Source organism: Cololabis saira, chromosome 15 (genome assembly GCF_033807715.1).
Source record: "Cololabis saira isolate AMF1-May2022 chromosome 15, fColSai1.1, whole genome shotgun sequence".
NCBI lineage: Eukaryota > Metazoa > Chordata > Actinopteri > Beloniformes > Belonidae > Cololabis > Cololabis saira.
The window spans coordinates 15,844,787-15,868,611 of record NC_084601.1 but is presented as its reverse complement, the minus strand read 5'-3'; the positions used below and the strand labels follow the sequence as shown (position 1 = coordinate 15,868,611).

The 23,825-nt window shown below is 41.9% G+C and overlaps 1 protein-coding gene across 3 annotated transcripts in view; it reads right to left on the bottom strand.

The window, feature by feature from the left end:
- The window catches only part of col8a2 (collagen, type VIII, alpha 2), a 65,451-nt gene that overhangs the window by 27,962 nt on the left and 13,664 nt on the right, over positions 1 to 23,825 (bottom strand). Inside the window, exon 1 of one of the 3 annotated variants that reach the window (XM_061740979.1) lies at positions 3,556 to 3,573. The exons of the other annotated variants lie outside the window; for them this stretch is intronic. The gene's annotated coding sequence lies outside the window, so the exon portion shown is untranslated. Of the gene's footprint in view, positions 1 to 3,555; positions 3,574 to 23,825 lie in introns of those variants that run through there. 3 annotated transcript variants of the gene reach the window in all.

Below are 23,825 nucleotides of genomic sequence, written 5' to 3'. Positions count from 1 at the left end.
TTTCCAATTAAAGGGTAAAAAAAACCGTCTCCTCTAGAAATAGTCCTGATATTTCTAAATCTAGTCAATGCTGTCTTATTTTAAGCAAAAGTATCTCTGCTATTGGAGTAAGAAACCATTTTTTGACTCTTATTTTGTTTTTTTGCAGTACCCATTTTTAGTCTTTTTAGGTCATTTCCCCCCTCATGAGAAATGTGCAATGGGTGAATTCCAAGTATTAAACTGGGCTAAGGTGGCATGCATTGTTAAGAACGGGTGCCAAGTAGGCATGGGACGATATGAAAATTTCATATCACGATATTAGTGGACAAAAATATCACGATTACGATATTATCACGATATTAGCGTGTCGCTTATAAAATTCTTAAAATGCAAGGAAAAACACTAACCGTGGATCCACTGGTTCCTTCAGAACATTTATTCTCAAATCATTCTCAACACAGTGACACTTGAGGTAGAGAACAAATAGTGTACTGTAAATGTTATGCATTACAAAGTGTAAACTATAGTACCGGTACCGGTACTTATTTGAACTTTCTTTTTTTGTAAGAAAATACTTCCCTGAGAGTCGAAAGAAATAAGTGACAAATAGAAATAAAGTGACAAAGTAGAGCCAAATGCACACTGATTGTATTACTCTCTGAAACTTTAACAGTGGCTGGCTGCCTGCTACTTAGTACGGCTCTCTGGAAAAATAATAAAATAAAGGCACTGCTCTGTAGTATACAAAACAAAAGCTGCATGGCCAACACAAAAATTGAGTGAAAATAAAGTGCCACAGTAGTCAAATGCACACGGATTGTACTACTCTCTGAAAAAATATTAAATAAATAATAATAATAAATAATATTAATAAAATACATGAAAAAAATAACACTGGCTTCTACCTGGCTGGTAGCCTTGTGTGACCAAAAAAAAAAATTGGCGATAATTACAGTACCCCACGTTATCGCGGCCGTTTTTTATCGCGATATACGATAATATCGTATATCGCCCCATGCCTAGTGCCAAGACTGCTTTGAGTGACAGATCAGGGCTGTGACTGCCACCCGATGGGTGTGCAAAGCATCTTTAGTATTGGTGAAATCCATCCCTTGCAAGTGGCCAAATGGTCACCCAGAGCTTCAAAAGCATTCAGTTGAAGAAAACAGGCCTACAAAGGTCAGTGGTTGCAATATTTATGTCAGGGAACTCTTCTAAACCCTTTTCAGTTTACTTGTTCACTCACTCATGAACATTTTAAATGGATGTACATGAGATGGTTTGAATCCAAGATGAGGACTGATAACTATTCATTGGCTGCTGTGTGATTGATCCCTCAATTAAAGCACCAGCTGGTGGCTTCAGGATTCAGCCTCTGCCAGCCGAAAGGAGCACATGAAAGCGCCTCGCGCACTTACACGCATGCATGCCTCTCTCCCAGACCACCAGCATACAACACACAGCTCACTCTGACTTCGGTCCTCGCTGAGGCCCACCCCACCCATCAGGATCAATGCGAGTCTTTATTTGCTGCTGGCTAAGATGGCTGGCTGTGTAAGAAGACCCCACCAGTTCTGGCCTCACACCTCCCAAAAAATCCACTGCCGGGCTGTATAAACACGGCTCAGTGTCTGTGCGCGAGGGCTCTCACAATGAGCGCGTCTGTGTGCCAACGTGTTTTGTCTGTAGATGGCGTTGTTAAGGCGGTGGCAAAGTAAGATTCAGGAAAACAAAACGATTTCACCACCTTTAACATCTCTTCTCTGATATTCATTGTGTTTTTCTTTTCATTATTTCATTACAGAAAAGCAGTTTAACAAAACACAATCAGTGCAAATGCAGCAGGCATGTGAGAGGGGTTTTTACAGCGGCTACTTGAGTGCAGTCATAATCAGTCTGGTTTGTTTTTCAGCATGAAACACATAAAAAACACACACCGGTCACGTAAAAACTGCAGAAAAGAAAAAGCAGGTGTTTACAGTTCGCCCAGGCCTGGTCCTATGAAGGCTATAAGAGCCACTAGAGAGCAGCGCGGGTCAGACCGGACGCTGTTTGGAGCTCTGGGAAGTGTCAGACGCTCGTGAAAAGTGGAGTGCTGGGATCTGGGTTTAACTGGCCGTATTTCACACAACCACACATTACTGGATGTGTGATTTTACAAGTATGCGTGTGCCTCTTAAGTTGTACATGCACCCAAACACGTATCTACATGCAATTACTTTCTATTTATGCAGTATGTGAGCAATTGTATTAATTATAAAATGTAACGCATTTCAGGATTTTAGTATAACAGGCTTAACCGTTTCCTAGCCTGAGGAAAAGCATAGACTTGTTGACGTTTTCTGGGACTGACTCATAATCAATTTAGCTCTTTCTAATAAGGGGCTTGGCTCATAAAGCTCCATTGCAATGAGCTTCAATGAACTTTCAAGTGCTGGCTACAAGTAGAGATATTTTGTGGTTGATGAGAAAATAATGACCATTGTTAATAAATCACACCTCTTTTAATGGAGGGAACCGTATGTGCAAATTAGTAGTGGTTTACAAGTCGTCGGGAAATCCAATTATAAATCCAGTAATAAAGGCTTTTGGGGTGTCTGTCTTGGATTCAGCCGAAGACCACCTCAAAGAGGAAGAACACTGTGTTCTTCAGGTCAATTTCAAGCATGTAAACCTGGCAATTTCAAATGAAAACGGTCGCATCAGCCAACACATTGATTAAAATGCCTGAAATTCAATTTCAAACAGCCAACAGGGTGTGTATTGTTTGCCAGTTTCCCAGTGAAATCTGGCTCCACGGAGATGTTGGTTAAATATCTGAGAAGGATAAGACTGAGAGATGTGCCAGTTCAATGTGGAGTAATAAACTGCAGAAAATGGATAAAGCAGCATTTCAGGTTATACTGGCAGACTCGGAGAGGGTCGGTTTTTTACCGCGCCCCATTACTCTGTTGCAACAACAGAGCTATGTCAGCATTGCCACCTATCATTTGTCACACCCTATGCATTACCCTGCCTGTTAGGCTGAACTGAGGGGAATGGGAAACATGAGGGAAAGCGTGGCCGCCGGATCGCGGTATGGGAGGTAAGACGGAGAAGGAGAGGAGGAATAAATCAAACCAAACTTGGAGGAGGACAAGAGAAACGTGCCTCGTAGATAAAAAGGTTAACTCGGCAATTCCTCCTTCAAAAGCTTACGATGCCGGGTCAGCGAAAGTATCTCTGACCCAGTCTCTCCCTCTGACCTTTCCTCCCCTGCTGTCAGCAGCACCTCCACTGTCTGGACCGACACCAATTGTGATGACTCCCTCTTCGGTTCCCTTTTTTGTGTGTTTCATTACATCGGGGTATAGTTTTATATTAGAACCAGATCTTCTCATTCTTCCCCTCTTATCTCCTTGGGGGATGATTGCAGACATGCAAAATGAAATGTTCCAGTTGCAATGAGACAAGATGTAATGATGAAGATGAAAAGCGGTGTCCAGTGACATTGTCAGTCAGGGAAAGTTCAAGGGGATGGAAAGCTTGCTGTGCGTCAACTGCCAAAGTTAAATCAATAATGATAAGACTCACAATGCCTTCTAAACTGCAGTATCTGCCTGCTCGAGGATTGTCTTTGTGTCCAACTTCTGATTTAATTTACTGGAAGGCCTTCGACTGCATTGGTCATCACTGCAAATGCAAGAAACGTTGAATTAATCAAACAAAAAAACAGGGAGAAATTTAAATGTTAAGCGTGTGGTGTGTTCCCTAGAATGTCAAGCCTGAGAAAAGTTCACGGCGATGAAAGACAAGAATCATCTAATGACAACAAACATTCAGGTTATTGTGCAGTGTTGAATGAACTCCATTTCCTTGTTCACCTTCCTCATGGAATTCCTGTTGCACTGCCAAGAGCCAATAAAGCCGTACATTCAACCTCTGCGAGGTGAGACACAATAATAACAGCCCCATTTTGCTTTATATAGTAAATGGCTGAAATTAAATTTGAATACAGAAACGGTCATGACATGTTTTCTCCTTGTTTGAATAGCAGGATCTGCTCTCGATTCATTAATCAGGTCCTATCAGTCCATCTCGCATATTGGAGTTCAGTTTAGGGGGTTACAAGCGCCCTGCATCTGTCCGCACGCATCTAATGGTTCATTAAAGGGTGATTCTCGAGATCAGATGTGTTTATCTCAGACCTGGCAACCAGGCGAAGGGGACATTCTTGAGAGTCTGGAGTTCGTTTAGATTGATAGGCACTCGCTTAGATAATCACCAGACCAAAGGGAGGGCCGAAGCAGCTTCTTTGTCTCCGCTTGGCAGATGGACGGGAGGGGAGGATTGGTGGGAGGAATATGAGAGTTACAGAGGAATAAAACTTACACCACAGACATGAGAATGAGACACATCCTTGGATTCTGAAGTTTCTGTGGGGGTGGATGGCGCGATGCTTAGAGGCAGCAGAGGCCAAGCTCCTTAAACAGAGCCTTTCCAGAGCATATAAATCAAGATAGACGCAGAGACCGGCACTGCGTTCTTCTCAGGTCTTACAAGATGCACATGTTGTTCAAAAATAGTTTAATGCCTTTGAAACATCGCAATCATATGCACTGAGTTCTGTCTCAACTTTGTGATTGCTTTCATACATTTTTAATATATTCATGTGCAACATATTGCTACGAGCAAACTTTACACTAACCTCAACCCTCCAAAGCTACTTAAAAATACCCGCCCTACACCAAACACCTCACTCAGTGTGTTTACCTGACGTCAGAAGAAACCAAATAATTGCATTAGTCTAAATGTAATAATAGTTTCAAAATGCATATTTAGTCCTTAGTCCTTCTGAGGTGGAACTAAAATGAACTTCCTATATTTGGACTAAGACATGCTTGACGGTGGGAACATTCGACTCGTTTCAAACAAGTCAAACAGGCCTAGTGGTTCGACACAGTCCTGCTCCCACGTATGATTTCAGTGGCTAACGCTAGCCTGTTCAGCCACAATTTGATAAGCTCATGTCAAAAAGTACACGTATATGTATACGTGTACATGTACATGTACACATGAGCTGACCGTCACTCCACTATGTGTCACGCACAAGAACTGTAAAATGGCTCAGCTGTCAAGGCTTAAAAATCAATAAATACTTAATATTCCAGCAAGCCATGACAGGTGCACATTATGTAAAACAGTTTCTGTTTGCCGTTTTGAACATCCAAGAAAAAAAAAAAAAAAATTGATGGCTGTATGCAGAAGAGCTGAGTTTGAGTTCTATTAGGCAGAACATTTACAAAGTTTTTGCTCTGTAAAGCATAATAGCTAACATAAAGTGTAGCCTTTTCACATTTTATAAGCCTCTCTAATGGCAAAATTTGTTTTCACTTTTTACTCATGGTTTTAATTTCATCTCTTTGGCTGGTCGGCGCGAGTCACAGAGGTAGCCAGACTCCAACAGTCACACTGGAACATAGGACTTTGACACCGTGACCAATGATTTTTTCACACTCATCAACTCAAACACTGAAATTGCAGTGTATGATTGGAGGAAACGAAAAAAAAGAAATACTCATGAAGCGGTTGAAAAGTCTGTTTCCTTCAGAAATTGAAAACATATAACACTCAAAAGAGCAGGGAATATTAATGCTCAATGTGAGGTAGTTGGGTCAATGTTTTTGCTATTTTTAACATCTCAGTGGTGTAAATACAGCTTGTTCCTGTGCTTCTTCTGCCATCAAGTGGGCACACAGATCCACGCACGAGTGAAGCCCAGAAGTGGAAGGGAAATAAGACCACAGGAGCCAAATGCCAGCTGCTGGTCAACAGCTGTTTGAGACTGCAGGATTGACCGCATGAAAGCCTGTGACTCAATCCTGCACGCATTCATTTCATGCTGAGTGCTTGGAACTGTGTAACATCAACAGAACGTGAGGAGCCCTCATCAAGACCTGAATGAGCCCGGGGAAGAGAACTCCAGATGCCCATTCGGAGCCAACTGCATAAGCATCAAGTATGGTATACACCAAGGAGATGCTTTGAACCCACTGGTGTTCTGGGGTGGCCTAACCCCCCTTCGCCAGATCATCACAAAAAAAATCCTAATGGATACCAGTTCCACGGTTGGGAACCATCATGGATGACTTCATGGATGATATCATGTCAACATGAAGACTGAGCAGGACGCCGTCTTACTGTTCCAGCTCACCAGGACATACAGCTGTGATTTCAGCATGTCATCTGGAGTAGATGAATGCATTCAAACGATTGGTTGAACTACCAGAAGACAACATAGCAGATGTTTAGACAAGCTGCAATTGGGATCCCACAAGCACGCGGCAACTATGAAGAGCCTGTAAACAAGTCATTTCAAGTACTTTCAAAGTATTTTCAAAGAGTGAGGCAGATTCCGAAAAGCCAGCTGTGCGGGGAAGAACAATCGCTGCATATGCCCCGTCAGGAATCACATACCCTGCTCCAGGAAGAAACACGAAAGAGATAAATCAAGAGGACGGCTCCCAGTGATGAACGTCTCAGGCAGAAGAAACCCTAAGAGGAAGAAGGGAGAAGGAGGGGAAACAATCATCGATGATACCACTACGGCCAGATCAAAGAAGTGGATGATACTGACTGATCCTGTTAGTGGCTACAAACGGCTGGTCGGAAAGACAGCACTCATCATACTGGCACGTGGACAGCAGAAATCTGTACATTCTTTGAAGACAAATTCAAAGCTTCCAATGAACCAAACCCCTCTGGTGTATTATAGTTCCTAAATGACCAACCTGCCAAAGTAAAGCCAGAGGGGAATTAAATTACTTTTGATGGAGAAGGAAGTGTTCAGCGGCTTCTTATAACATGCAAGTTTACAAGTACTCAGATGGCAAATGCTTCAGCGGAGTAAACAAACACTGAGCCAAAGGAGGTCAGACAGAGGTCGGTCACCAACTGCGAATCAGATGAATCTCGACCTGCCCAGGCAGATGACTCCCAGCAACGTGCAAGTGTGTAAGTGAGGTCATGCACGAGGTAAATGCGTTATTTCCTCGGGGACACACCCTTGTTAATGATCTGTCAGATTCTACACACAGCTGACTTTATGTTCTGTTAAACACCTGACACTTTAACGGCCAGAGCGGGAGTTTGTCAGCTCTTCAGCAACTTATCAGGTGTTTTCTCGAAGCAGTTGTTTTTCGTGCACTGAATTAAAAGCTAGCTCGACTTACATGTCAGGGGAAGGTTGAACAGTGTTGCTGTTGCTGTTTAGGGAGCGTGAAGGTTTTCTACGGACTGACATCTACTACTGAACACAACTGCTTAATGACAGGAGACACAGCAGAGGAAAAGACAACCAAAAAAGAGAGCTGCTTGATTTCTCCAGATTTCTTTGGAGAGGGAACCTCATTCACTGTCTCGGAACATAAAAAACTCAATTTTATTTGATTTAGAGACCCGACTACATCTTACCTTCATGCAGCTTTGGAAATGATATTCTCCAATTCTTTCCCTGTGCGTGCTTCTAAGTTCCTACTCCCTCCATTCCTCCCACATTAGCAATTCTGTCCTTGATATCAAAGTGAAATAAAGATTAAAGTATGAGTGAGAGGAAGAGTTGTGTGGTATGGGGCAGCTCGGCACTTTGCCACAATTCAAGATAGAGCTTGATTCATGCAGTTATTCTCCGTCTGTCCACCCACTGGTAGCCGGAGTGATTGAAGTTTAAAGGGAAATAAAGACAGGCTTTTGTTTCCTCTGATTCAAGCTGACTGAACATGAATTAACAATTGCATTGGGATGTATCCATTTGACCAAGAATCCCTTATATTCTGTTTGTACCTCGTACCCTAACATCTCTGGAGGAATTTAAAAGCATGCCTCCAGGAGGAATTTGACCCCGAAGGCCCGTAAAAGCATGTAACGTTTAAGCTTCTCTTTGAACTTCCAGTCTGCTCTCTGCCTTCATATTTTTCAACCTGCATTTGCCGGCCAGCCAAGCATCTGTCAGTCAGAAGCCACCAGACCATAACCCGCCTCCTGGGTCCAAACCCTACACGCACGCTGACCCAGCCTGACCCAGGAAATGTAGCCAATTACAAAACTCTTGGGAAGTTCAAAGGGTCAGACCTTTAAGGATCATGTGTGTTCACCTTGTCATGCAGCTGTAGGTACCTTACCTCAATTAAAGAGATTGATATTTCTATAGGACATGGTAAAGGCAGGGTAAGCGATTTGTCACAATTTGGGAGATTTCCTGAAGGGGCGTATTTTCTCAGGGCACACTGAAGCACTGCAGCTACCTCTCCATGATGTTTCAAATATCCTGTGACATCATCCAGAAGTTGCTTACCCTGCCTTTTTTGTTGTTTCAGTTAATTCTTTCTTTACAGGGTTATGTCTTTACTTTCTGAATAATCCTGAAACTCAAAATCCAGAGGAATCAAACTCATTCTTTTGTTGATCCATTCATGGAAAGTTGAGACGCCCCACAATGATGAAAAACATGTACAGTAACCATTCATGCGGAACAGGCAGGAAAAAGCGGGAAATCCACATCCATAGACCACGTTGTATATGAAACTGGTGCTGTAAGCGTATGTGAAAACGTTCTGATAGCTCAGAGTCTGGGATCGCTGGGGTTATTCACATGTCTATACCAGATGTGACAGCAATGCAGTTACAACAGAACATCATGGGCCACGTTCGAACAAAATATCTTCTCTCAGGCGAAATTCACTCGAGGACGCAGTGAGACGGACGCACATTTCATAGGGTAAAGGCAGTCTCGGCCTTAACCACCACATCGCACCATATTTAAGAAAGACAAAAGGAACATCATCCCCAACTTCAAAGAAAGAATGAAAGAGAATCGGCGGGTGGGGGTGTTTGGATCCATGGAAAGCCTCAAGCCTACCCGGCCCATTTCCATACCACATTCTGGCTCCTTATCCTGTCCGCCCTCATAAAACCTTTGGTATGACACTGTTTTCGGGTGAGAACAAAAAGAAGGGACAGAAAGAGAAAATAAGCCATACATTTTTCTAAAGTACTTCTATTGGCTCAAAAAAGGTTTTTTGCACACTGGAGACACATGTTTCTCAATCCGCCAAAGAGCTTTAAACCCCTTATTTGATGTAATGCCCAAGTTTTAGGTCAAGAGTGAAAACATGCCCATATTAAAAAATGGCTGAAGATATGAAAATGACTGTCCTTGGTAGAAATGATTCATTTCAATCAATCTGAATGTGTAGCATCTTTACAACTCAATTGCTGCTTTATTTACGAGGTGTTTTTCTCCTGTGACATTTGTGAGCGCACGTGCCAGGAGATGGAGACAGGAGGCCGGAGGGGAGATGGGGTTCTGGAGATCTGCTGAAGACATCATCTTGTTACTCAAGGCTGCAGCTTCATGGAAGCTCTTGGCCTCAGACGTGCTCAACGGCAGTCTGAAGATAAACACCTCCAAACAGATCCAAACCTCCGTCCCCTCTCCTCTCATTCCATCAAATATTTTTATAGAACATCTGATTTCAGTGGTTCGCTATTAGTTCCACAGGTGTGGAGGGACAATTTCCATTAAAACAACCCGGGACATTCCACCCCAGTGCTTGCCGAGGGATCACTACATGACACACTCTCCCTCCCTCTCTCATATCGAATAATACCGAGCCATTCAGAGATTCCTCTTAACGGAAACAAATCACATAACCTAAATAGTTACGCTCGTGGATTTGTCTGTATATGAACACGTGCACGTGTGTATATGTCACTGAGTATGTTTATTGCTACAGTAGCAGGAAATATGCACCTCGTCTTCTCTGCTGTGAGCTTTTGTTCTCTTAAGCCCCTTGGAGGTCCCTGTATCACTCCCACACAAACTGGCAAAGGGTCCAAACTGCAACCAGATGGAGTTGAGCAACTAGTGGGCTAAAAAATAATAACGGGCATGACGGCGGGGGGTGGGGGTGGGAGGTGATCCCACGCATCACTGATCAAACCCCAAAATCTGCCGTAAAAAATCGTTTTAATTTTTTCCTCACATCTTCCCCCTTTTTCTATCTGCTTGCAAAAGCACACATCTTTTTCTCATTTTCTCGCAGAGCATGTGAGAATGATGGCTAACAGAAAAATTATGATTTGTTTAGAGCAAGAAGAATGACTGCCTTCAGCTTGCAATTGAGCTCGAGAATTACTTAAAGTCCTGTGTATGTAAATTGCCCGCAAGCCTTTTCCTTCATTTCAATTCCACTGCTGGGAAAGCATAACCCCCGGGCCCTTACTGACGCGACTCTTTAGCGCGACTGTGTATTGTTTGGAAGACGCCGTGTTTACTTAAGTTGAGGGTGGATAGGAGTGAAAATCCCAACACTCTTTGTTTGTTTGTATAATTTCCATGCAAAACACATGGAAATGGAGACAAAAGATATTAATGCATACTTAAAGCAGAAGTTGTAGAAACTACTTAAGTTAGAGGTGCAGGTGACACGTGTCTGGAGAGAGTTTTGCTGTTAATGGACAGGAATTACAACAACCTAATTTGTCTTCTGTAAATGGGGGATAATGGCTTTTAAACAGTCCATAAAAATGTTCTGAGGGTTATTGTGAGCATGTATATTTGCCCGATGTGAGACGTACTGGCCTGTTTCTCCCTTTGGATTGTAAATTGCTGGGATCCAACTGAAACAAACCATCCTCCACCAACTTCTAGGATGCCCAGGCTTCACTCAAAATCAGTATACATATCAGATTGCATCATATTTAGTCTTTTTGAATGTGTTTCATATTGAACGTAGACAGGAACACCCTGCTCTGATAGTATTAGGTATCTCATTCCGCCATTGCAACTTTTTACAGAAGCGACAGCATATCGTATATTTCTACCAGGAATACACACATTACACAGTCTCCCAGTCCTCTACTATGTCTTGTTCTAGTAGCCCACATACCTACCGCTGTTCTCAAGCATGCTGTTCAAATTATGAGGCTGCAACTATTCAGTAAGATGGTACCAGGCCTCTGTTATTGATTCAATAGAGTGGAAAACCAGTGTAAGCTACATAACATAAAGTTTGCTGCACTTACGTCAGCCTGGATAATCCGCAAGAAAAGATCTCCGAGTCTCTGTAAAAATGATCAGTGGAAACGTCTGTGGAGCAATAAGAAAGGGGGGGTTCAAAGTTCTGCTTGTCAAAAGTATGTTTTAAAGCAGCGCAAAGGAACTTTTGCAATTCTTAGCACTTTTGGAGCCACTATAGGCGATAGATGTTAAGTCGCTTTTACAACACACTCTATGATTGACTTTTATTTGTTTTTTTGTATGATTGTTTTTAGGCCTGGACAGTCTCCTTTTTTATTCTGTAGTTACTTACTTGAGTCAGTTATGCAGTGGTTGATAATGGGAATGGGAACTCAAAGCTCCTTTGCAGGGATGAAAGTTTGCTGGCTACACAATGCTTCATTAAAATCAATGTCTTTTTCAAATCAACACAAAATTGATGTTTTATGCACACAAAAGTCCTTTGCTCTGCTTTAAAGTCAGTGAAAAGGTAATCCCGACAACTGTACAGTTTAGTATGGTGTTTGTTCCTTGATTTTTACATCTAACAAGAAGGATTTTGTTGGATTAATGAAATTGAGTCAAAATGTTAAATTGCAAAATAATTTTATAGAGTGAAGTTTAAGGCCAGAATAGTTGTGATTTAAGCCTGGATTAGGCCAACATATCCGGGCATGACATCATATCTAGAATGTTTTCTTTTCTTTTATGAAGTTTTTCTTCATCAACTCAAAGGTATAAATCCCAGACACAGGTATGCACTGTGTGATGCTTCGTTTCTTCTAATCAAAGTTTGCCCCTATAGTTCATTGAGAACATTGTTTTTTTTTTAAGTGGAGGAATATTTTTTATCAATTAACAGACCAAAAGAAAAGAAGTGCTGACTCGAGGCCAAACGAGCGGTGTTATAGCTGCGTTACTCTGGACCATATTTGCACTCATTCTGCTTTGCTGACGCTGGCCAGGCTCGAATGGCATGTGAGAACAGTGTTTAGATGGCTTTTCACAGCTCCTCACATGAGAACAGAGCAAATAGACATAATGCCAAAATAACAGCCGTCGGAATGCATTGATGCATATGTGGTTGTTGGCCTTGGAGGGAGATTTGAGGCCACGGGTCAGACAGATAAATTCCCTCTACTTTCCTGTTACATGTTGGTCTGGTCTGTAACATTTTCTGGGGAGGTTGTTGTCACAGAGCAGTCCGGGGTGCAAGTGAAAGTGGAGAGCCAGACTACAGTAGCCCATAAGAATGATGTGTGGCCTATCAGCGTGCATGAATAATGACTAGCATTAGCAAAAGGTGCAGCCGGGTCGGACGTTCCTTCAGACGTCTCTGGCATTGTGAAGATGTGTCACAGCCTGCAGGAAATTATTGCGAAGAGCAGAACAGAACTTCACACCTTCCTGCTATCAATAAATCTGTTTCCCAGACAGGGTTGGAGTTAGGCGACTCGTCTTTAGCTCGCACTGAAACGCAGCAAAGAAGAATAACATAAAGACATTCAAATAGCAGACTGAAAAACAAACAGTGTCTGACTTGGCCTTCCTGGATTTTCTTTCTGTTACCCCTAACCAATTGCCTGGCCATGCCATGGCTTTGTCTACCCGCTCTCCCCCGGACGAGGTATTATAACAGCTGCAGTTTTTATTGGAATGACTTAAATGGCTGTTGAAATGCCATTTGAATGAGTGGTGCTGGTGTCTGCTCTGTCCTACGTGTGTACATATGTGTTTATGTGCGAGCGTAAGCTGACTCCAGACCTCGTTTCCATCAGCCATGCCAAATTTCTTTCACCCACCCAGCCCTCCACCCCCTCTTCTTGATGTTCAACACATCTCTTACAGTGGTCGTACCAGTTTTTCCTTTTCTTTCTTTCTTTCGCCCCAATTTGCCTATTTATTCACTCTTTGGGGAAAAACACACAATTGCCCTCTCACACTCATAAGGTAATGGCCACAATTTGCTTATCGTGCAAGCACAGATGTGTAAATAAATGCCGTCTAGACTGATAGTGGAGAAAATCTTACCATCTGGGTTGAAGCTTCGGTTTCCCAAGGAAGCATAAGTCAACAAGACAAAAATATTTTTGTTCTCATACATTTATCAAAAAGCAGCTCAGACACTCTTCATTTCCACGTCTGATGATCAGATCACTTTGTCAGCTAGGAAACATCATCATCCATTACTATGATTGTCTGTCTGTGTGTATTGTATCTAGGCTCCCATCCACTGGAGATACTTTATTTTCCTACTGAGGGGGGCAATTGGTCTAAAGTGATTACGGACACATTCCAGACACCCTCTGAGGAGTAAGAGATGCAGCATGCAGGAACGTAGAGGAGAAGCTGGGAGTACGAAAGGATTAAATGAATCAAAGGTCCGGAGGACAGCTCTCTTCCCTCCCTACGACCTAGAATGCAGAGAAGATACGTTTGACCTGCTGAATAGGGACAGGGGCTCCGATGTACTAAAGTGCAGCCACACATCACTTGGCAGTAGAAAGCCAAGACATTTAGGAAGTTAAAAAGGAAACAAAAAAATGCCCAGTGGAATACACAGAATGCAGAATCGGACTGTGCCAGACTGAACTTAATCCACAAGAAGGAAGAGACTGTGAATATGATGTTGTGTCTGGCAGGCCTGCAAACTATTTGGACAATTTTTGGATCTTGGCAGTATTACAACTAAATCACCACCCACCCAACGTCCCCCCACAGGTCTGAATAATCGTATTTCAAGCAGTGTAATGTAGGGACAAAGGCAGTAGGGGCGTCACATGGAGCAGATTAGCAGATTAATCGATGCGGACTACGTGGAGTGCATTCCCCAACATTGTTCTCCCATTTGTTTGATATGCATAGCTGATCAAGACGGAAAGCAGCACTGAGGAAATCCCCGATCTCAGCTCCTGCTTGGTGAAGTTACCTTGTACAGTAATCCTTTAAACGCTACCATTTATCCTACTGTAAATCTGCGCTTTGAGCATAAAAACTGGTCCAACATAATCGCATATTTGTGAAGAATTACACTTCCAGTGGGGACCAAGATGTTGATGTCAGCCTGATCTCACAGAAATATATGAAGTGACAATGAATTCTTAACACAGGAGTTCATATGTACGGTAGTGGTGATGAACAAAGAACTGGGAAACAATGTTTTGGTTCTCTGGGATGGACTGGTGACCTGCCCAGGATTTACTCCTGCCTTGCATCACATGAGAGCTGAGATATTAGACTCCGACTAGGAAGGAGCCGGTATAGATAATGGATGGGTGGATGGGAATTCCCCGGTTTAAGTGAGGCAGTAAAAAGAGCTACATAGAAATGCCTGCATTTCTATTTAGATGAGGTTAAAGGTGGTGCAGCTCAAACACCAGGGTTTGTGTCAAACCCAACACCAGTGAAAAAGCATAGTAGCTGCTTTGTTGAATTATAAGTAAAAATGTCTGACCTTTTCAGTTAAGCAATTTTGTCTTTCTCACCACCAGGGTCAGGGTTTGTGATATTAGTAAAAACAAGGGAAGTGAAGCTCGCAGACTCTCTCAGGTGTGTTTAACACAAGGCATACAGCACATGCAATAAAAGACAAAGAAATAAATACAGCAAATAATGTTGTCCACCTCTGACTTGGTTGCCGTGGTGACATCCGATCACAGGAAGAGATTTGTTAGTAGAACATGCACTGACTTTCAATACGTGAAACACATGAAAAATAAATTCCATAATATTCAAATTCTTATTCTTTTATAAAACATGGCATTAAAATTAAAATCATCTTTTCCTAACCATGTCTTAAAATTAGGCGAGCTTAGATGAACAACACGACATATCACAACATGCCATGATTTATTTAAACAGAAACAAAGGGTACAATGCTGAAAAACTAGACACGGCCACGACTTAATGGCTTACAGATCCAACTTCAGTAGCAATAACTCCAATTAATCATTTACTGTAAGACCTGATTAGTCCCTTACATCATCTTTGCAATGTTGTTTTGGTTCATTGAGGTTTGCAAATACAGTATTTGTTTAGACACATTTCTCTAAAGGTTCTGCCACAGTATTTAGCCGGGTTTTGGTATGGACTTTCACTGCAGCACATTGCAGTGACTCAGTTCCAAATGGAGATTTACAGCAGTAATACAGTTTGTTAGGATAGAAGTTTGCAAATTTAAGATATGCCGCTGTGTTCTTTTCACAGAAAGAAGGCCTTCCTTTTGTACTGTCATGAGCTTTAACATTTGACATGGTAAAGGAGGCCTGTAGAGTCCAAGATGAAGCTTTATCTGGGACGTCCTCTTTTGAGGGAATTTGCTGTGCTGAATGTTTTTTCCTCCTCTGGAGAATATGTCTAGCTGTACAACAATGAACTCCTAATTATTTTGATATATGATCATTTAAGCAAGTGTGTTTGATGAGAAACTTTTTTTTATTGTTCTTTTTTTACTGTTACATTTGTAATTTCAACACATTTGCAACAATAACACCAGGTAATGTTGAAGAGGGTTTGGTTTATATCAGATCAGGTTAATACAGCACTTACAGTTAGCTAAAGTTGTGGAAAAAATACCGGTATTTTAATTGTAGTGAAGGAATGTGAGAAGGGAGAAGACTTGTGCAACGCAGTAAAATGCCCCCCCGACCTCCACATCATTGCTCTCCTTTAGATACGTGCAGACAATACGTTTTCCTTGGCGCTGCAGGTTGATGTTAGACATAAATTGTCCATTGTTAACACAACTTCAGGACAGTTTCAAACAAAAGTCCATCAGAAAACCATAACCTGCAATAGTCTAACATCTGACAAATGAAAGCGCTGTCAGAAGAAACATTTATCATCTCAGAAGACAAACATTTACAAATATAGTGTCTCAGAAGGAACCAAACTGATAAAATATGGTAGATAAAAAGCTGTAATGACCCAAATGAATCAATGTTATACTTTCTACTGTTCTTTATGTCACACTTCCTATTGTAGCTAAAACCAGAGCACAACTGAACCAAGATTTTCATGTTTCAGTAGGTTTTCTTTTTGTGGATTAACTGTGTTGTTAAGAGGTAAACTGGGTATAGATCAGTGGTTCTCAACATAATGACAAGCTGTGACCCAACCATCCATCCATTACTTTACACCTGCTTATTCAGGGTCATGGGGGTCTGTTGGAGCCTATAGTGGCCCTCTCTGGGCAAAAGACAGGGCAACAACCTGGTCAAGCCACAACCAAAATCAAGGAAAACTTTCAAGTTCTCAGATCTATTTAATGAAAACAGAAGGTGCAGTTTAAACCTCAGATAGTGCAGCGCTTTCGTGTGCAAATGTGAAATTAAAAAAAGGGCAACAACTGAGAAGTGGTTCCGAAAAGATGCAAAAATATAGGGTGTTTGCCGAGTGTCCACTCATTGAATATAGAACAAGCTGCGTAAAATAGCAACACCTTTCAGTCACTTAATCAAGCTTTAAACAAAAGCTGACCTATCAATCTAAACGTTTCAGCTACCTCCATTCTTAACAGACTTAGCGGGTGCTTTCTTGCAAAATGCATGAAATGAAAAAGGGCAACAACTCAAAAGTAGTTCTAAAAAGACTCAAAAATATGTTGCCTTACCTGAGAGTTTGAAATCTACCTCAGGCAAAACCCGACTGGTATAGATGATGGATGGATGGATGGATGGATGGATGGATGGATGGATGGATGGATGGATGGATGGATGGATGGATGGATGGATGGATGGATGGATGGATGGATGGATGGATGGATGGATGGATGGATGGATGGATGGATGGATGGATGGATGGATGGATGGATGGATGGATGGATGGATGGATGGATGGATGGATGGATGGATGGATTTTTCTCTGTTACTTCCAGTCATTCTTGGTGGTATTGTGTTATTCAGAAGCAGTATGATTTGTCTCAGAAAAGAGCTCTGAAATAACACGGACTCTCATCACCCTTACGAGAGACAAACCCTCGAGAGAACAGCATGACATCTGTGATCAGCAGAATTATGCGAAGAAGCAGACACGAGATGGAGAAAATGTCAACGAACCTGCTTTTTGGATCACACATGCATATTTAAAGCACCCCAGGGACAGGCCTTCAACTCATTAGGGGACTGTTAGTGTACACTGCACTGACATGAGGTGAGTCTATGTATGCACAATCCCCACCAGTGTTGAAGGGGTCTGGATTTGTCATCGTCCCCTCATGAGAGCGACGGGCTGTTGTTACACCTGACTTCCCCCCAGCTGTTCTTTCTAATCATCCGACCAGTATTGAGCACAGATCAATGGTTCTCCTTATGTTTCTGATATTTAACAAATTTCCTCAGATCACAGATGTTTTTATATTGTGAATGGAAAACATCTGCGTACCAAAGACAAGTTTCGAACTTTGAAGTTGACCTTTGGCATTTCTGCATGCTTTCCGGCGAGATGGCCACAAAACCGTTTCAAACAGAGGAGGAAGTTTGAGTAAAAACCTTTGTAATATGAGTACGTTTAAGACACAGCTCAAGTTGTTCATCGATTTCACTTTGGAGAATCTCCACGTCTGTATATGAAGGAGTTTTCTTTGATGGCATTTGAGCAATGGTGAGGAATGTTTGTCTCCCCTTTCTGGTGGAATGAACAATTACACAAACACTGTTAAGGCAAGGATGTGTTTTTGTCTAGATGTATTTTTTTCTTTCCTCTGTTTTCTTTAAGAGTAGTGGTTCCCTTGAGTGCCGAGTTTATTTTTATGCCTTTAGTATCAGGAACTGTTCTTGAACACTTCCAAGGTTTTTCCACCATATGCTCTCTGTTGTACATTTCCATTTGCTGACAGTGTGTTTGCTCACATCTGCAACTCTTGAAAACCAGTCTTTGTTGGTGGACATTAAGTACATTACTACCCAAGTGCTGCTTCCCCACTATCTAGCCAAATTTGAGTGTATTGAGGCTGAGCCTTTCCATTGTCCTTCCCTGGCCCCCGATGTTTGACCCGCTCCCCTGTGGAGCCAAACAGGGCAGAATGAGGTTTTGTGCAGTCTCGAGGTAAAATTAGGGTTTTACACTTCTATTTGATTTGTGGATCCTCTTATTAACAATGACCATGGTAAGCAGTGATAATAATTCATTACTCTTGTCAACCACTTGTACTCTTGGAGCACTGATTCGGACACTGCTGCAACTGCATTGGTGGGATTCTTTGTTTCCTTGCGTTATCGGCCAGGCCAACGGTTCAATTTTGTGTTAATTGGGAAGGTCTGGTAAGAGGGACACCACAGCAGGGATATCATCCTCAAAGTGGTAACAGGAATGGTTTTTCTGTTTGCTAACATTGCTCCTGGTAATCGCCAGAGATGATTAGCGGGATTAAGCCTTGGCATGGCCTGGCCCAATAGTGGGGAAAATCGCCAAGGTCTCCACAGCAATGAGTCTTAAAAGTGGGAGGGTTAGGGTGTTAGGGGTAAGAAAAAAACTACATTGGCTGGGAAGAATGCAAAGTACCGAATCCAGAACCAGTACAGTAATTGCTTCGCCCGATTCAGGTCAATATACACCAGAAGCTCTGCCAACTTTGGACAAGAATGTAAACCAGTTAACCCACTGGCTATGCTGGTGTTTACACCTGTCTCTACACCTGTTTACCAGTCTTGATGTCTGCCAAGCCTCTGCTAGCCTCGCCAGCAAACCCATTCAGTTTGCATAAATGTTCTCTCAGTAATTTCCACCAGTACAGAACGTACTAAAACAATTGCAGCTGGATAGGGACAGGCTTTATATGACCAGTCAAGAACCTCAAAACAAACCAAGATGGAAGCAGAATTAACACGTTTTTACTGCAAAAGCAACAGCGTTCCCATTCCACACACACAATTCAGTTGTTCTCTGTTTGTTTGTCACATGCTTTGTTTCTCAGATTAGTGGCGTACTTTGCTTTTCTCTGCATCCGGCGGTAGTACACCCTGGAGATCAAAGTCGAACCCAGAGGAATCAGACTATTAATTTGTATCGAAGAAGAAAAGAATTTGGATGGCTGGCCAGACCAAGCTTCTGGTGCTTGATAGATTTTCTTTTTTCTTCTTCTTCTTTTTTTTCTGAAAATAGCTGCTGCACCTGGAACTGATATTGGTACTGATACAAGAGTGAACCAATAACAGGCACAGAAGATGCTACAAAGCTACACAGAGAAATGGAGTTCTACATTTCTCTTGCGCTCCTACCAAACTAAGAATTAAAAAAACAAGACATTTTGTACCTTTATTGTACCTCTGCTTCAAAGATGAGGGACACAGCGTTCAAGATCTGTCCACTGAATATGATTATCTGCTGGACAAGTCAACATCCTCGTCTACCTTCTAAATCCTTGTCTTCCCTCTCTTTTCCTCACCGACAACAACAGATGCAGGACATGCCTCATCCCTCTGACTGAAAGAGACAGTACACAGCTAACTGAGACATAGCTGTGCTGCTGAACATACGGAAGAATATAAAAGCAGCACTGTCGTCTTTAAATCTTCAAAACTATTCCGATCTTTGCTTCTCTTCAAGATTAATGGCATAGAAAGTTTAGTTGATTACAAGAGTTTGGGGTATTACCAAGCTTATTGCTGAGCTCCAGGAATGGGCCGACAGGGTAAACAAATACTGAAGTAGTAAGGAGGTTGCGGCGAACTGAGGCAGAGTAATTCATGGAGGAATGATCTGTGTCTGGGAGCAAACAGACGGCCCCTGCATGTTTCTGTTGACACTGGTTCAAATCCTCGGCCAGATCAAAGGCGCCACATGGTTGCGAACCGAGTGCTCCTCAGACCAAGCTTATTTTCTAGTTTATGCTTCTTTTACTTTAACATCTTTTCCTGTACTTTAACCTCTCTGTGCCTCTTTCCCACAATCGCCTCCCCTTCTATTCCTTCTATCCCCGTCTTCATCGTGGCCTAATTTCAATCTTCCAAATGGATGCATCGTCAACCCGCTTTTCCTAACCCTTGCTGATGTTTCCCATATCCCTATCACACTTTCACCACATGTCAGGAAGACTAGGGTTTGTGTGGTTTCTGCCCAGTTTTGGGAGCAGTCCAGCCCAGGATCTTTTGAGCTGGCTGTTGGTTCGTCTTGTGGAGTGGGCCGGGGCCCAGCGTTAGGAAATGACCATTTCTCTGGTTCAAATTAGCAATGAAGCAACACTGCAGTTTTTTTGGACGCCGCTTGCGGCAGGGAAGAGTAGGAAAAGTGAGGAGAGAGAGTGCAACCATCTGCAAGCCATGTGAAAGTGACTGGTAATTGGTACAAAGCCCTCCGTAATTAAGAATTATGTTGGCTGGCCATAAAAACATCTTCCAGAGGTGGTTGTACTTCTGTAGCATTCAGTTTCCAAACAAACACAGCCTTGCATGGTTAATGTCAGGGTGGGAGGATGTTTTATTTCCATTCCACTTATTCTGTAATCTATCATCTATAGAACACCCATATCAGCTCATGCAAATCTTTGAACTTCCTGTATTTTTAATAAGACATAACATGCTCGTGTAGGTTTATGGATCTGCAGCAGTGCTCTCACAAGCAACATCCGTTTCTTAATCCTAGTCTCATGTATGGAAAAAGATCTCTATAGTTTGAGCAGTCAATCAGTAACAATGCGGTGAGACACTGAAATGTCCTCTCCCTTTGTTTTGAAAAGAAAATCTCTCCATGCTTGCTTACGGGCTTACTTATCTTTGCGATTTAAGTTCACATTGACAGACAAACCATAGTGAGGGTGTCATGAAGTTACAGTTGTGTATTTAAGTCTTCATCACACAGCTTCAATGATGATGATACCCATTGAAGTTTCTATAGGCAGCGTCATAACTCGTCCTGCAAGCATGAAACAAATTATTTGTGTTAAGAAGCAGAGAAGGACAAGTGCTGCCAAACTGCCTGAAGCGTTATGTAATTCTAGCGATGAAAGCACAAACAAGACGGCATTAGCAAAGACCCTGCATCCATGAAAAGTTGCAAACACACATGAAGTGTCAGGTGTCCCCATCGCGAAGCTCGGTTCACGTTCATCTCGACTGAGCTGGACCAAGCCCAGAGAAACCTTTTTCCATTTTATTGTTTCAGTTGGTTGCTGCTGATTACAGGAAATGATTAAGACAAAAGCCTTGTAGATCTGGTTGTGTTGTACGTTACCTAAAGCCCCAGAACATAGCATTATGAAATAGAAGTTACTCAACTGGCTCAAAGTCTGGGCAGAAAGGATTAAGTCTCTAAATCAAGACCATTTAAAATAAAGTCTGGGAGAAAAGCAACCAACACCGACAATCATGGAAAAGTGTGAACCACGCCAACACAATGCGCCTGTTTTTACTTTTGTTTATTTTTTACTTGCTCTTCTTTTTGGGTGGGAGTGATCGTAATATGCAAGGCCTGTGTGAATTTACAGGGGTTCAATTTGTGATTCTGACCTGCCAACTCAGCCTAGCATGAACCAAGAACACCTGTGATGCTCAGAGTGGCCCACTGTAGGGTAGGAGTAACTTTGAATAAATAGTTTTGAGAAACACCATCATCCAAGGTAAATTTTCAGTCATTCATGTGGGCAGGAAGTAGCAGCCCCTCTCAGTTTTTGTTGGGGGGGGGTTGATTTATAGATGTTTATGGCCATGTTGCAAAGGACATCAGTTGACAGCTTGTTTTTTTAAATTTTTTTTCTCAATTAAAGCTGCCCGAGCAGCTTTTGCTCATAAAACATGGAGTAACATCTAGCAACCCTATAATACCAGATGTGTCATATTTGATGCATACATTTTTGAGACCTCTATGCCACTCCCATTATTAAAAAATAAAGACATTTTATGCAATTGGAAAAGAATAGAAAACAACATAACAAAACAAAACCATAAAATTACACAATGTATTCTTAATGACACAAAAAGATTATTTCAATATCACCCATTGAGTTGCAATTAAATATTTTTTTAACTTTTCTTACAAAATTAGTGTAAATGAAGACAGGAATGTCTCTGAGAACAGAATCATGCCAATTTTATGGGACACTGTGTATAATAAACATTTCAAATTAAAGAAAAATATGATTTTTTTATTCAAATACAGTAAACGTCATGGTTAAAGGGGAGTAAAAAGTAACCATGGTAAGAATGGTGGGGTCCACCAGATGCACTGAGGCAGTCCAGGGTACGGTTACTGGTCTGCTTGCTGTCGGGCACTATCCCTCTCTTTCTCCCACTTTCCTGTCACCTTTTCACCAAATCAGATCAACATAAAAGTAAGAAAATATGCATCGTTTGCATATTTTAACGAATGAATCACTTCTTTTGACATCATAAGCCTCATGAAGTACACGTTCTACGACCACTAGAGGACAATGTTTTGTGACGTTGCAGCGAGCGCAGTGTAAGCTTTAGTAACTCCTACTGTAGATTTCAGATTAGATCGTAACGGCCCACTAAAAACAAATAAAACCATGAAAGCCTTCTAGAGTGCTTGTGTTTTGTAGAAACACGGCTGCGCGGTAGATTAAACGATGTACAGTACACACCAAAAGTATGGACACACACTTCCCCATTTGTTTGAATGAGAAGGTGTGTCCAAACTTTTGGTCTGTACTGTATCTTTAAGGAGGTTCTTCTCTTGTTACAAAAATTCATCGAAAAGATTTTACGAGATTCAGCCGACTACATGAGCCATTTTCCTATTGTCATCGATCTCACACTGTAGCTTCAATCAGTCAGATAAATGCATCAAAGCGATTTGGTAAAACACAACTCTTGCCAAAGACAGTCTATAAAAGAGTTGAAGCATCCCTTCCACCAAGAAAAAGCTTCCAATGCTACTCTTTGCTCTCCTTACTATGAAAAACAACCTAAAAACCACCAGTAACTGCCAGTATGGGATGCCCTGTTGTCTAAAATAACTTGGACAATTTGGACCCTCACGAGGTGGGTACTCTTGTAATTGTACACTCCTTGTAAAGTAAATATCACTGGTTACTGGAAACATACTTTTTCATGGTATGAAGGCATGTAGTTTGTCAAGAGGGGAGTTAGAAGTCAAGTATATGTCTGAAGTAAATGGCCAAGCAAGACTTGTTTCGTAATGGCAGATATATGAGACTGTTTCTGCTGCTGAAGGGTGGGAAATATTCCACTGTGTGTGAACACATGAGGTATGTGTCACTTACAAAGTACTTAATTTCCTACTGCAGAAAATCCGTCTTTGTGAAATAAAATGCACTTTTTCATCCAGCTCCAATGGGATCGTAACACCACAATAACCCCAGTGTCTTTTCTCTTTTTATGAACACCTACGCACATGTCTAAATCAAGTTCAGACTGAACAATAACAAAGTCTGGAGCTTTTCTAATAGTCTCAGAGGAGCCGTTTCCAACCTCTTACTCGCTATTGACCCATCAGAGCGAGACTTATCCACCGCGCATCTGAAGCGAAATAATAAAAATAAACACTTGGGTTTGTTTTGTTTCATTTGTAGCGAAGGGTTGTCTGCAACATAATGGAAGGAGGGATAATATCGGTTTTATATTGAGGAGCTGAAACTGTAAATAGTTGGCCCAATGTCCTGCTTAAAACCCCCTAAAACCTCGTGCCAGATGGTGAAATGTAGGACAAAAAAAACAATCCAAATGAAACTAGCCACATGCACCATGCACATATGTTCATTTGTGTCAGAACATACAAACACATGCGTTGTACAGCCAGGCCCACACACTCCGACCCCCAGCCGAGACGGCTGTGAAGGGGTCTCATAATTGTACACATCTTTGGGAAATGCAAGGAACCGTTTTTTTTT